Source organism: Scyliorhinus torazame, chromosome 16, assembly GCF_047496885.1.
Source record: "Scyliorhinus torazame isolate Kashiwa2021f chromosome 16, sScyTor2.1, whole genome shotgun sequence".
Classification (NCBI taxonomy): domain Eukaryota; kingdom Metazoa; phylum Chordata; class Chondrichthyes; order Carcharhiniformes; family Scyliorhinidae; genus Scyliorhinus; species Scyliorhinus torazame.
The window spans coordinates 184,511,603-184,524,914 of NC_092722.1; the positions used below are offsets into that span (position 1 = coordinate 184,511,603).

A 13,312-nucleotide genomic window follows, 5' to 3' on the forward strand; every position below is an offset into this window, starting at 1 on the left:
CAACTGGAAGTCTCCAAGTTCCACGTTCTAACCACTCATTAAGGATTGGATTGACTAGAGACCACCGTATATCTATGCTCCCTCGTTTTGGTCTTTCCCACCAAAGGGCAGCACAGAGGTGCAGTGGTTAATTCTGGCGTCGGGTGACTGTGCCGAGTCTCCCCGTGCCTGCGTGGGTTTCCTCCGGTTTCATCCCACAGTTCAAAGATGTGCAGGTTAGGTGGATGGTACATGTTAAATTGCGCCTTAGCGGCAAAAGGTCAGGTGGGGATACTGGGTTTGGCGGGGGGGGGGGGGGGGTGAGCCTAGGTAGGGTGCTCTTTCGGAGGGTTGATGCTGACCTGATGGGCTGAATGGCCTCCTGCACTGTAATGATTCTAAGATTCTAGGGATCATCTCTATCTCGGTCCTATCAAAGTCTTTCATAATTGGAAAGGCTTCCATCGGATCGCCCTCTGCTTTCTGTCTTCCAGAGCTCTCCTGTTTGAATTCTATGAGAATGGGAGATGATCTTTCCGTGTCAAGGCCTTCACAGATTCATCTTTTTCTCCAGTCAGGGTGGGTTATTGTTGGGCCTTTTCGCTTCAGTTGCACGCAATCCTGGTTGGAATTCTGTGGTTCTACAAGACTAATGAAAAATGGATTCCATTCCATTGGAACAGAGATCAAGCTGTGTTCACCCAAAGCAGTGAAAAATTAAAAATTAAATGAAAATTGCTTATTGTCACAAGTAGGCTTCAAAAATGAAGTTACTGTGAAAAGCCCCTAGTCGCCACATTCCGGCGCCCGTTCGGGGAGGCTGGTACGGGAATTGAACCGTGCTGCTGGCCTGCCTTGGAAGCCAGCGATTTAGCCCAGTGTGCTAAACCAGCCCCTACCAGTGCAGAGGAGAGTTAAAATTGAGAGGGCGGGGGAGCTCAGTGGAGACTGAAGACGGGAGGGAGTCCAGGGGAGTTGGGGGGGGAGAAGTGAAGTTTTTGGTGTTGGGGACTCTGAATCACTGCACCAGTTTGTAGAGATCGGGTGAGAGGAAGGAGACCAATAAGAGATTTAAGCACAGTATGAGGATTTTATATTTGACATCTTGGCAGAGCAGGAGCTCAGTGGGCAAGCGCATGGCAGTTGCAGTTTAATGTGGCTAATTGTAAGGTTATCCACTTTGGTAGCAAGAATAGGGAGGCAGATTATTATTGAATGGCTGTAAATTCAGAGGAGGATGTGCAAAGACACCTGGGTGTTCTCGTACACCAGTTGCTGAAGGTAAGCATGCAGGTGCAGCAGATGATAAAGAAGGCAAATGATACGCTGGCCTTTATGGCAAGAAAACAAGTACAGGGGCACGGGTGTCTTGCTGCAATTATACAGGGTATTGTTGAGGCCACAGCTGGAATCTCATGGGCAGTTTTGGTCTTCTTATCTGAGGAAGGATGTACTTGCTTTAGAGGGAGTGCGGCGGAGGTTTACCAGTCTGCTTCCTGGGATGGCGGGACTGATGTATGAGGAGAGAGTGAGTCGGTGAGGATTGTGTTCGCTGGAGTTCAGAAGAGTGAGAGGGGATCTCATCGAGACTTATAAAATTCTAACAGGACTAGACGGGGACAGAGTAGATGCAGGAAGGATGTTCCCGATGGTGGGGGTGGATACGGAAGTATACAAGGTAGACTGTTTAGGATCGAGATTAGGAGAATTTCTTCACCCAGAGAGTGTGGTAGGCCAAAACATTGTATGTTTTCAAGAAGCAGTTAGATATAGCACTTTAAAGCGATTAAATAATATGGTGGGGATGGGGAAGAGTGGGAACAGTTTACTGAGTTGGGTGAACAGCCATGAGTATAATGAATGCCGAAGCAGGTTTGAAGGGCTGAATGGCTTCCTACTATTTTCTATGTGATGGGTGAATGGGACTTGGTGTAGGATATGAGCTGCAGGGTTTTGGATGAGCTGGAATTTGAGAATGGGAATCTGACCCATAGAGCATTGAAAAGTTAGTTCTGATTTGAAAGTTAGTTCTGATTAACTGCGTACAGTTCTGGCCGCTACATTACCAAAAGGATGTGGATGCTTTGGAGAGGGTGCAGAGGATGTTGCCTGGTATGGAGGGTGCTAGCTATGAAGAGAGATTGAGTAGATTAGGATTATTTACATAGAAAGACGGAGGTTGGGGGGGACCTCATTGAGGTCTACAAAATCATGAGAGGTATAGACAGGGTGGATAGCAAGAAGCTTTTTCCCCAGAGTGGGAAACTCAATTACTAGGGGTCACGAGTTCAAGGTGAGAGGGGAAAAGTTTAAGGGAGATGTGCGTGGAAAGTTCTTTACGCAGAGGGTGGTGGGTGCCTGGAACGCTTTGCCGGTGGAGGTGGTAGAGGCGGGCACGACAGCCTCATTTAAGATGTATCTAGACAGATACATGAATGGGCAGGGAGTAGAGGGATACAGATCCTTAGAAAATATGTGACAGTTTTAGATAGAGGATCTGGATCGGCGCAGGCTTGGAGGGCCGAAGGGCCTGTTCCTGTGCTGTAATTTTTCTTTGCTTTTTGCAAGGTTTACCCCTCAATCAAAGGACTTGTTGTGGAGTCACTCCCAAGATATTTCCTTGTCTCTTCCAGGTGAAGACTGGCCTAGTGTATCCACTATTCTTTTCAAATTTCAAGCATTGATTTTCTATTATCTCCTGTGAGTGAACTTTTCCTTTTGCCAGCAGTCTGCATTTTAGAATCATGGAAGTACAGACACAGATGTTTTTTTCTCCAAATGAACACAGTCCATTTATGCTCTCTTATCTACATTACTGCACCCTTTTACAAATAGCTGCATGATACCATCATAAAATAACTTTAATTCCAATCATCCTCTGCATAAAGATATCATTTATAAAGGCACCTTTTATTCTTTTATTGCCATCTTGTCATCCTGTAGTAATAACCTAGTGTTTTGTTTATCTTTTTGACTTCCATAATCTATCCAATTCTCCATCATTATTCTCGTGAAAAATGCTAATTATTCAAATAATCCTCAACTGTGAACCCCCCTCACCCCAGCTTCATGGAATCTCTGCAGTGTGCGAGAGGCCATTCTGCCCATCGGGTCTGAACCGACCCTCCGAAAGAGCACCCTACCTAGGCCATTCCCCCGCTCTCTCCATGTAACCCCAGCTAACCTGTACATCTTTGGACACTGAGGGATCGGAATCAAACCATTGCACCACTCCTAAAATATATTTTCCCACAGAAAACACCAATGCTCTGAAAGAACAGCCTATCTAGGCCCAGTCCACTGCACCCCATCTAACCTTCACATCTTTGGACACTAAGGAACAATTTAAAGTAATTTTTGTCACAAGTAGGCTTACATTAACACTGCAAAGAAGTTACTGTGAAAAGCCCCTAGTCGCCACATTCCGGCGCCTGTTCGGGTACACAGAGGGAGAATTCAGAATGACCCAATTACCTAACAGCACGTCTTTCGGGACTTGTGGGAGAAACCCGGAACGCCCGGAGGAAACCCACGCAGACACGGGGAGAACGTGCAGACTCCGCACAGACAGTGACCCAAGCGGGGAATCGAACCTGGGACCCTGGAGCTGTGAAGCAACAGTGCTAACCACTGTGCTGCCCCTATAGCATAACCAATCCACCTAACCTGCAAACTTTGGACTGTGGGAGGAAACAGAGCACCCGGAGGAAACCCACGCAGATACGGGGAGAACATACAAACTAAGGCAATCACCCAGGGTCGGAATTGAACCTAGTTTCCTGGCTCTGAGGCAGCAGTGCTAACCCATGTGCCACCGTACTGTCCTGTAACGTCCTAATGTATTTGGGATGGACCTGTTCCACTGATATTATTCTCCTTCCTGTAATACATTGCCCTAAACTACACAATATTCCCAAACCGAGGTATTGTATAATTTCAATGCGGCTTTTTCGTTCTTTAATTCAATAAGAAAACACACTTTCCAACTTTCTTAAAAAGAAATGATACTACATAACATACGTAGACATAGAACATACAGTGCAGAAGGAGGCCATTTGGCCCATCGAGTCTGCACCGACCCACTTAAGCCCTCACTTCCACCCTATCCCCGTAACCCAATAACCCCTCCTAACCTTTTTTGGTCACTAAGGGCAATTTAGCGCGGCCAATCCACCCAACCTGCACGTCTTTGGACTGTGGGAGGAAACCGGAGCACCCGGAGGAAACCCACGCACACACGGGGAGAACGTGCAGACTCCGCACCGACAGTGACCCAGCGGGGAATTGAACCTGGGACCCTGGCGCTGTGAAGCCACAGTGCTAGCCACTTGTGCTACCGTGCTGCCCTCAATACTGTTGGATTTTACATGCACTTGTGATATATTGTTAAATGTAAAATTATGAGTTATTTTCTTAAGGTAGCCATTGGTCTGGAACTTGGCAGCTGTACTCAACATTCAGGAGTAAATAAAGTTACTGGAATCTATTCACTCAGGTGGAGACTGAGTTAGACTCAATCCAAACCTCCCATGAACAAAACCATGGGGCATCTGCTGGTATAGAATTGTAAGAGGAAAGTGACTGGTGAGCTGACTTCTGGACATCTTTTCAATTGCTGTTCAATAGCACCAGGGCCTGTTCTGACCCCTGAATGGAGAAATGGTGTGAGTGTGCAGTTCTAATCTCCTGGCACCCTGACACATACGGTTCTACCTCCGTGAGTTTGCTGTGTGTCCACCATTAAAGAGCTTGCTGTCCAGTTGAGCAGCCCCTCCGCAACACCCAGGCCAAGCCTCTAGGTTATATGTTTATCCATGAACAGTACCAGATAAGGTAAACTTCTTGTAAATATTAAAACAACGCATTTACTGCAAAAGTCAATGTATCCACCCCTTGAACTGCTCTGAATGGACTTCACCCAACTGATCCTCATTCATTGCCTCTGATTAGATAAAAGTTTGAAACTGCTCACGAACACAATCAAACAAAACTTTGAGATATTGGCTGGGATTCTCCAGCTGGGGGGCGAAGGGTTGCTTCCAGAACTGAATTGCGAGCGATTTGCGTTCCGGTTGCGGGCGCTCTTTGGTAAGCGAGTCAAGACATGCAAATGGGCCCGCACTCTGCCCAAGTGAATTCAAAGCAATTCCCATTACTGCTGGGGTCTGATTTGCTGGGGCCGCAATTAGCGCTGGAGTGCCTGACAAGCTGGAGCTGCTCACAAGCACTCCACTCCCCCCAAAAACACTCATCCCAGCCATGAAAGTGGCTGCACGGAGACCCAGAGTCACGGAGAGTGAGCTTGAGAGAATGCTGGACACTGGAGGAGAGGAGGCACGGCTGCCAAATGCATCACGGGTCAGAGGGCGAGACATGCAGCAGGCCGCCTCCAGGTCTGATGTGCTGCCTGGGGTAACATCGAGGAGGTGGGGTTACTGGTTTACGGGGATAGAGTGATGGTGTGGACTCGGGTAGGGTGTGCTCTTTCCAAGGGCCGGTGCAGACTCGATGGGCTGAATGGCCTCCTTCTGCACTGTAAATTCTGTGATTCTATGAAGCCATACACACTTCGGCCACACTTGGAGTATCGTGTTCAATTCTGGTCGCCACACTACCAGAAGGAAGTGGAGGCTTTAGAGAGGGTGCAGAAGAGATTTATGAAATGAAAAAAAATGAAAGTCGCTTATTGTCACAAGTAGGCTTCAAAAATGAAGTTACTGTGAAAAGCCCCTAGTCGCCACATTCCGGCACCCGTTCGGGGAGGCTGGTACGGGAATTGAACCGTGCTGCTGGCCTGCCTTGGTCTGCTTTAAAAGCCAGCGATTTAGAAAGCAGACCAAGGCAGGCCAGCAGCACGGTTTAATTCCCGTACCAGCCTCCCCGAACTGGCGCCGGAATGTGGCGACTAGGGGCTTTTCACAGTAACTTCATTTGAAGCCTTACCAGGATGTTGCCTGGTATGGAGGGCATTAGCTATGAGGAGATGTTGAATAAACTTGGTTTGTTCTCACTGGGACGACGGAGGTTGAGGGGCGACCTGATAGAGGTCGACAAGATTATGAGGGGCATAGACAGAGTGCATAGTCAGAGGCTTTTCCCCAGGGTAGAGGGGTCAATTACTAGGGGGCATAGGTTTAAGGTGCGAGGGGCAAGGTTTAGAGGAGATGTGCGAGGCAAGTTTTTTTACACAGAGGGTAGTGGGTGCCTGGAACCCGCTGCCGGAGGAGGTGGTGGAAGCAGGGACGATAGTGACATTTAAGGGGCTTCTTGACAAATACATGAATAGGATGGGAATAGAGTGACACGGACCCCGGAAGTGTAGAAGATTTTAGTGTAGACGGGCAGCATGGTCGGCGCAGGCTTGGAGGGCCGAAGGGCCTGTTCCTGTGCTGTACTTTTCTTTGTTCTTTATTTTTTGAATGGTAGACCATTTAAAATAAGACAGAGAACACTCAAGGTGATAGTTTGGTGTTAGGGCACAGCAATGTATATTCACCATTAAACACGTACGAACAGTCTGACCTGCCTCTAACTTCTGTCTGACGGGTGTTAGGGTTGGGCTGGGACTGGGTGTAGAGGGTGGGCAGCTCGGTGTGGGGGAGAGGGGTTCTGGAGGACGGGATGGGACAGGGCAGGGCTGTATGACACATGGAAGTTCCATCTACCATCAGCCTCCGAGAGAAGTGGCAGAACACGGGGGCCACAAGTGTGAGGCCACCTTGTCTGACGGCTTATCCAGTGAGTGAGCCCTGACATTCACCATCTCCCCTTCTGAGGCTCGAGAGGCTTTTGAATCAGATGAAGATCCCTTATCAGGTTGGACGCCGCATGCTGCACCCTTCCCTGATGCTCTGCCCCCCTCAGGCGAGAATTGGTGCAATTTAGCAGCAGGGCCTGGACGGCATGGTTGTTGACGGGGAGCGAGAAGGTAAGAAAACTCTTTATAAACTCTCCAGAATTGTAGGGCTTGTTGGGGCGGGTGTGCTTGGGCCAGGGGGAGTAACGGGGAACAACTTTGTGCCAATTCTGTGCACTCTGGGTGTCCCCCTCAGGGTGCCTGGCTCAGACCCCCATTGCAGCAAAATATGGATTGAAACCCACCCCTTTGGTGCTACTTCCAGGCTCCGGCTGCCCACTCTGCTTACTGTGTCCTGTAAATGTTCAGAGAGCATCTGGTCATTTGGGAGCCCACCCAGGCCGCCCCTCTGTAGACCCTCAGACCCCCAACTGACCCATCACCGGGATGGGTGTGGCCAAGCTCAATCAATGGCCCACCAGGTGCTGCCACTCCTCAGAAGTGTCTGACTGCAGGGGAAGCAGGGAGTGGCAGAGCTCACCCCAAACAAAGGGTACATGCACCGTGGCCTTTGGCACCCTCCCTGGCACACTGACCCTCTCACGCCAGAGGCCTGACCAGTGAAACTATCAGTTAGCCCACCCCTCAGGACCACCTGCTGTCTCCAAGCCCTGCGCACGCCCCTGCTCCCTTCCATTCTGTCCCCGGTCAGGAAGCCTGACCAGCTCCCAGTCACAACCTGTGTGTTACACTCAGGCTCCACATCACACAGCAGACAAACACTCCCCTCGCTCACCCCCAACTGTTGGGCCTGCCTGCACAACAGGCCTCTAAGCATGGAGGCGGATTGGTGGCACAGGGTGACCTTCTCCACCGCACAACAAGGTGCCACCCTGCTGATGGGAGAACACATGGCCCACCCAGTGAGGATGCCCACAATCGACCCCACTGCGATACAGGGCAAGGGCCACAGAGCCAGCGGTACCCCTGTAGATAGGGACAGGTGGTGAGGATAGAGGACCCCACATAACGGGCCCAGTGCCGCTGACTGATGGGGACAGGGGTGCAGTGCGGGCGACAGCATATCGAGGGGGCCAGGTGAGCTGGGGGTCGGGGCTGTGGGGGGCCAGGTGAGGTGGGGATGGGGGCGGGGGGGGGGACGTGTTGAGGGTGGCGCTGCAGATCGACCCGGGTGACCGTGTAACCTGGTGCCGTTGGATGGTTAAGGGAATATGGATATTAAAGTGCAGCAAGCTGTGCTGACTATCTGCCTGGCCGCTGCTCCGTTGCAGTCGCGCGGAGGCTAGAGCACCAGGGCCAACCCAGGGAGGAACCTGCACAAGTGGAGCCTGCCCCTGAAGAGCAGGGGCCAGCTGGTGAGGGTCAGGCGCTGGCTATCCAGTAGGCCGAGGAAAAGGTGTGAAGGAGGTAGGAATACACCCCTTATGTCTGTCCCTCGAGGAGCTGCGGGACTGCCTGAGTCGGCACCTACTCCAGCTCACCAGGGAGACCGTGTGCCACCTGTTCCAAGTAGTGCCACCCCTGGGACTGCGGGGATATGCAGGAGGCACCTGATCCCGGGAGCCATCAAGGTGATGGTCACCCTGAACATTTATGCCTCTGGCTCATTCCGGGGCTTGAATGGGGACCTGTGTGGGCGTCGGACTACATCACCTTCAACATGGACCAGGCCCACCAGGATGCCAGTTCAGCTTGGCAGCGGCTGGCCTGTCTGCATCTCCTGGGTTTTGTTCAAACGGCGCCCCTAGCGATCACGCGGTTTATTTCCAGCGGGAGCACTTAGGGGGATTCTCCGTCCCACCGCACCTGTATTCCGGTGTCTGTGTGTGTGTGTGTGTCTCTCTCTCGCTCTCTCTGTCTCACTGACTCTCCCTGTCCTCACTCTCTCTTTCCCACTGTCACTCTCTCTCTCTCTCTCTCTCTCTCTCTTCCCCCTCTCTTCATCTGTTTCTCTCCCGGTGCGCGCGCCCCCGCCGACTGGGATTCTCCGTCCCGTCAGCCGGCTAATGGGGTTTCCCATTGTGGGCACCCCTACGCCATCGGGAAATCCGCGGGCGTGAGTGCACTGCCGCCGAAACGGAGGATCCCGGTGACGGAGAATCCAGCTCTTAGTATCCCAAAAATCCAGCCCGATGGCTGTGCTGGTTCGAGTTTTCCCCTGTTACTTTACTGCCACCCGGTGGTAATCACCAGTAGGTCATACAGCACAGAAAAGGGCCATCCAGTCGGTTGTGTCCGTGTCGTCACATTTTGAAGAACTATCCTATTGGTTCTACTTGGGTGCTGCAATTATTCCCTTCAGATATTTATCTAACTCTTTTGAAATGTACTATTGAATCTGCTTCCACCGCCCTGCCAGGCGGTGCATTCCCAACCATCATAGAATTTACAGTGCAGAAGGAGGTCATGTGGCCCATCGAGTCTGTACCGGCCCTTGGAAAGAGCACCCTATTTAACCCCGCACTTCCGCTCTATCCCTGTAACCCCAACGAAATTTTTTTTTGGACACTAAGAGGCAATTTAGCATGGCCAATCCACGTAGTCTGCACACCTTTGGACTGTGGGAGGAAACCGGAGCACATGGTGGAAACCCACGCACACACGGGGAGGACGTGCAGACTCCGCACAGACTCCAGCTGGGAATCGAACCTGGGACCCTGGAGCTGTGAAGCAACTGTGCCAACCACTGCTACCGTGCTGCCATGTTAATGGCATCTCTACCGTTCTCACCGGCTCGGTACTCCACAAGCCCAGTGGTAGTGGCAGCCCCGAGGGTGTGGGGGCAATGGAGGCAGCACATGAGACTGGAGGGGGCGTCGGTGTGGTCACCGATTTGTGATAACCACCGGTTCCTCCGGGGGGGGGCGGGGGGGGGGGGGCTGGACGGGGGCTTCAGGAGGTGGCAGGGGGCAGGGATTGAGAGATTTAGGGATCTCTTCATTGAGGAGGGTTTTCCGAGCCTGGAGGAGCGAGAGGAGGAGTTTGAGTATAATATAATATAACCTCGTCACCCTCTGAAAGGCTTGACACCTTTCCTTGTAACGTGCAGATCTTTGGCAGCATCTACAGAGTGAGAGAGAGAAAGCTAACTTTCTGAGTCCACTATGACTTCGCAACTGAAGAAGGGTCACATTGGACTAGAAATATTAACTCTGTTTCTCTCTCCGGATGCTGCTGGGCTTGCTGAGTTTTTGCGGCATTTTTCTGTTTTTATCTCCATTTATAAAGCTCAGGATCCTGAATGTTTCTGTAATCAGCCTTCTCAACCTGTCCTGCCACCTTCAAAATCTTGTGTATTTCGACACCGTACCTCAAATAATATATTCATTATTTTGATTGCCCATTGATCAATAATTTTCATTTCTAGTTAAATGTTGAAATAATGTCAGCTGGAGAGTTGCTGAGATGATACGGTCGCGGAGGTAGCTCACACAAAGGCCTACTGTCCATTATCTTGGTCTTGCGACCGAAAGTGCATCTAACGACTCAGCTCAGCGAAGACAACCTTACAATCTCGACAGTCGTCAAAAATAACTTGTGAGATCGCTTCTCGGCCATTTGGTTAAGATCAAGTGTAGTAGCCTTTTGGCTCAGATCTGGTATGTCCCTCTTGTGGGGACCATGAATTGGATTCAATTTGAATTTGAATTGGTTTTTGGAGCAGGCAAGGAGCTGGATTAGGGGTTCGCCCCTGTCCACACTCTGAGCCCTGGCTTTGCAACTCAGAAAAAGTAATTTTTAAAAAAAATTTCCAAAGAAAAAACTCTACAATGCAGTTTCAGGAAAAATGATGGAGGGAGTTCCAAAAAGTAACAATCACTGCAGGTTTATTGAGTAGTGAACAGAATGGTAGTCAGTAATAGACTGTATATTTACACAAAATGTTTTACGAATGGATATCAACGGAACCATTAGAAAGCTCTAATGCAATGATTAGAATGAACACAACTGCTGTGTTAGTGCTCACCAATAGAGAAAAAACAATAAGACCGTGAATTGTCTTTAAAAGTGGTCATACCCCCAAGCTTGAAGACTTCAGAGACATCCTCTTTGCTTCACGCAAGAGAAGATCAACAATTTCTATTGATACACCAGCTTCAACATAGTCAACTACACCAAGGCACTTTACTGGAACATTATCAAACCAGCTTGACAAGTCAAATAGGAGATATCAGCACCAATGACCAAACGCTTAGTCAAAGAGGTAGATTTTAACAGGTGTATTAAAGGAGGAAAACAAGATAGAGTGCTGGGGATGGGTAGGAAGGGAATTCCAGAGCTTGGGACCTATAATAATAGTCTTTATTGTCACAAGGTCGGCTTATATTAACACTGCAGTGAAGTTATTGTGAAAAACCCCTAGTCGCCAAATTCCGGCGCCAGTTCGGGTACAAAGAGGGAGGATTCAGACTGTCCAATTCACCTAACAAGCACGTCTTTTGGGGCTTGTGGGAGGAAACCGGAGCACCCAGAGGAAACCCACGCAGACACAGGGCGAACGTGCAGACTCCGCACAGGCAGTGACCCGAGCCGGGAATCGAACCTGGGACCCTGACGCTGTGAAGTAACAGTGCTAACCACTGTGCTACCGTGCCGAACCAAGGCAATTGAAGGCACTGTCGCCATTGATGGAGCTGAAGAGTGCAGAATTGGACAGGCACAAGAGATCTTGAAGGATTGTAGAGATGGGGATTCCTTAAGTCTTGCCTCTTTCATGTTGGTCATCTGACACTCGTGTGGTTTGGTGTCACACTTTGCCTAATGATCCTGTGAACCACCGTGGGACCTTTCATTACATTGAAGTTCTTATTGCAGAGAGGGGTAATGCTTTTTGGGGTGGGACAACCTCCAGTTTATGGAGGATAGAATATGGGAGGCTGGCCAGGAAGTTGGAGTGGTCTAAGCGAGAGGGAACAAAATGTATGGAGGGGACATAAACAAGAGTTGCTGTGCATTTAACAAACTCCCGTTAGTTGGTGTGGAATAAAGGAGTTGCATTTGAATAATTGTGTGTGTCCATAGATATGGAACTTCACATTTTCACCAAAAATGTTGTTTTAGAGAAACAAAACAAGGAACGTTACCCTGAACAGCAAGCGTAATGTCTGTGTTGATACAAATCAGCACCATGAATAAGGAGCTGTTCCAATCTGTAAACATTGCAGCATTTAGAACAACATGTCACAATCAAATTCCCCCTTGCATCAAAGGAATTGTATTGTAACCCAAGTATAATGAAAATAACAGAAAACAAATGCAGACAAGAATAACAACATTTCTTTTTCTGTCACCTGGCGGGTTAAAGTGTTGGGGAATCTGGGAAGCTCTCCAGGGACTAGCAGAGGAAAAGGTCATTCTCAACGCCCGGAGATGTCCCTATCGGACACCAATTTGGCCAAACTGCCTTGGATGTAAAACCATTTCAGCAACATCGTCTAACACAAAATAGTTAGCATTTAGAAATCAGCACTGGTCCGGTTGTATCAATGTCTAATGCATCACAAATATCTGTTTATTTTGCTGATGGAATGCATGCTGGTGACTTCCCCGGACAATAACAGCCAATTGAAGCAACAATCAGTACATGCATTGAAGAGGCAGTCTTGTCTGCGGACTTAAAGGGGAATCTCACCAAGAGTCACCCTTCTGCCCAAACCCTTTTTGAAGAGGAAAGTTTCACGATTCAGACCTTTACTTAAAGGTAGTTTTATTCCAAATTTTGCCTTGAAGGACACTGACACCATTAAAGAGCTGAATAAATGCGACTAAATCGTCGAATCATTGTCATTGAAGAATATTATCTACAAATAATAATCCAGACTCCGAGATAAGGGATAGCTTTCTTTGACATACCAAAAGCAAACTAACTTTCCACCCTGAGCTCTGGCCTTTCTATCTGTCCCAGGCTGATGGAATACAAATCTGCAATACCTGTCTGGCACCGTGGCACATTGGTTAACACTGCTGCATCACAGCACCAGCGACCCGGGTTGGGTTCCGACCTCCGGTGACTGTGTGGAGTCTGTACGTTCTCCCCGTGTCTGCGTGGGTTCCCTCCGGTTTCTCCCCCCCCCCCACCCCCCCCAGTCCAAAGATGTGCGGGTTAGGTGGATTGGCCATGACAAATTGCCCCTTAGTTTCCAAAAGATGTATAGGTTAGATGAGGTTATGGGGATGGGGCAGGGGTGTGGGCCTAGTCAGGGTGATCTTTCGGAGGGGCGGTGCAGACTTAATGGGCCAAATGGCCTCATTCTGCACTGTAGGGATCCTGTGGATTCGAGGAGACCCGCATAAAACATGGGTTTTTAAAAAATTAATTTCCACAAGGTGGGCGTTGCTGGTGAGGCCAACAGTGAGTGTCCATCCCTAAGCAGTTTGAATCTGGTCTAGGGACTAGAGCCCACAGTGTGGAACTGACATGAACTGGGCAATTTCAATCAGAAAGGCTTCTGCACACTCTGAATTGTGGTATGTTTTTTTGGGTGGAAATTGGCACAATCCTAAAATCATCCCTGA

At 49.4% G+C, this 13,312-nt stretch overlaps 1 non-coding gene across 1 annotated transcript; it reads left to right on the forward strand.

Moving 5' to 3' along the window:
- The first annotated feature begins 10,338 nt into the window (after positions 1-10,338).
- LOC140393418 (U2 spliceosomal RNA) lies at positions 10,339-10,536 on the forward strand. The gene has a single exon (XR_011935603.1). It is a non-coding gene; the product is annotated as a U2 spliceosomal RNA (small nuclear RNA).
- The last annotated feature ends 2,776 nt before the right edge of the window (positions 10,537-13,312 follow it).